This window comes from Brassica oleracea, unplaced genomic scaffold (genome assembly GCF_000695525.1).
Source record: "Brassica oleracea var. oleracea cultivar TO1000 unplaced genomic scaffold, BOL UnpScaffold01483, whole genome shotgun sequence".
Taxonomy (NCBI): domain Eukaryota; kingdom Viridiplantae; phylum Streptophyta; class Magnoliopsida; order Brassicales; family Brassicaceae; genus Brassica; species Brassica oleracea.
Genome location: NW_013618017.1, coordinates 1 through 2,078, shown reverse-complemented (window position 1 = coordinate 2,078; position 2,078 = coordinate 1).

Here is a 2,078-nt window from a genome sequence, read left to right as displayed (position 1 = left end):
TTTTTAAATTTAATCAACTGAAAATAATATCCGTACAATTGTGTGAGTCAAATTCTAGTTTTATTGATGCATGTTATATATTAGTGTTGTATGTTTTAGGTAACATTTTAATGATGCACGTTTTTAAAAATCTCCATTATTAAAATTATGCACGTAAGGATAACTCATGAGTTTTTTTTGTTGATTAAATGACATTATGTCCAAATTTATTTAAGGATATTTCATTAAGGTAACTGAAAAAGACAAACAATAAAATAGGAAGTTTAAATTCATTTAAGCATATTTCATTAATGTAACTGAAAAGACAAGTAATAAATTAGGCAGTTTTATTCGTTTTACGATATTTCATAAATACAACTGAAAAAGACAAGCAAAAAAAAATAGAGAGTTTAATTAATGACGTAAGAACATTTTCAAATGGGTACTTTTCTTTTAATAATATAGATTAGTTTTTTTTAAGCTGTTAATATATGTTATAAGTGTATTTCTATAATTAGAGTATTGTAATAATGTCTATCTTCAAAATATATTGTAAAGATATTATTTTAAAATAACTACATATAATCTGAAAAGTCATGATTATTTATATATAGGTTTGAATATATTTGAAATCTCAATTAACGTAAAGAGTTATGTCTTTCCGTTGTTGATCTCTCTGAGTTATGTCTCCAAACTGAAAAGTACTGTGAGTGAAAAGAAGTGAATTCATTCTTGGGTTTTGCAGGTCTTCGTGCCACCACATCCTTTGATCAAACACTGGATCTTTGTCCTGGGAAACGACCAAACTCATTCTCCTCTTTTCAGTGAGTATATCTAATTTTGATTTCAGGGTTTGTGCAGATTCAACCACTGTTAGGTTGTGCTATTGAGTTTAAAAAACAAGTATTCAGAAACATGTTTTCAGTTTGCTACAGTAAAGTATGTTTCTTTCTTTGAAATCTGAGTTCTTTTGAGCATTCTTTCAGGGAATGCAATAGCTGAACTAGGGAGACTATTGATGTATGAAGCATCTCGAGAGTGGCTGCTGCATCCTGTTTGATACATCTCTCTTTATTATGTTTGCTTATTTTTCTTGATTTTACACTTTGTGATGATAAAGCCAATTGTTTTTGGAGAAATCATGACTCCAGTGGGTTCTGCTTCTATTGAATTAATTGAGCGAATTAGTTTTAGTTCTGTTATGCGAGTGTGTCTAATGCCGTAAATCATATTAAAGTAGTGTTGTTAGCTTAAAACGTTTGTTTCGTTCAATCTGTTCATATACATAAGTGCGTATTTTATTTTAGCCGTGTTCATTCAGTAGCAAATGTTTAAATGATATTGTCTTTTTTTTCTTCAGACAAGTAGGTCCCAGTTTCAGATATTTGTAAGCACCGTTTTCTTTGTACAACAAAGATGGTACACGGTATTTTCGAAGTTTCATCTGGTCTTGACTATGTTTTCTTTGAAGAATGTCAGATCCTTGCACATGTGAAACAAGTCGTGAAAGTTGACTTTGGGAGGAACATCAGCGGGCTGTTTAGGCACACGCTATAACCGTTGGGAAGCGTACCAGAACGGGGGCAAACATCGCAGCTGGGGCTGTGTCCGTCAGCTCAGCCGTAGTCTTAGCCTAATAACATGATTGTCTAGAGGCCCGAGTAGCTTAACCTAAGTGATGTTAAAAAAAAGTGAAGCTGATTAGGGGCAGGTGTTGTCGTCTCAGCTAAGCATCTGTTCAGGGGCAGGCGTTACAAAGGTCAACAATGGCACACAATCGGTGAATGCAACTAAGTTTACTTCAAGTCAGTTCCACGATCTCTGCATATAAGGATTTGATGACAAAGTGGAAACTCACAATTTCATCTCCTTTGCGTTAACCATTTTCGAAACAGAACCTTCTGGTCATGGTGAATTCACAAATCCATCTCTCCGAATTGTAGCCAGGGCGTAGTAAGCAGGTTGTGTTCACACGTCTGCTTTGGTTTTGGGGATCTAGAATGTTAAGAACGGAGGAAAGCTAATTGGGTTGACATGGTGGCGCAGCGTATGAACGGTAACTCAGCTCAAATCTAAAGATTTAGGTTAAATCTTTAGAG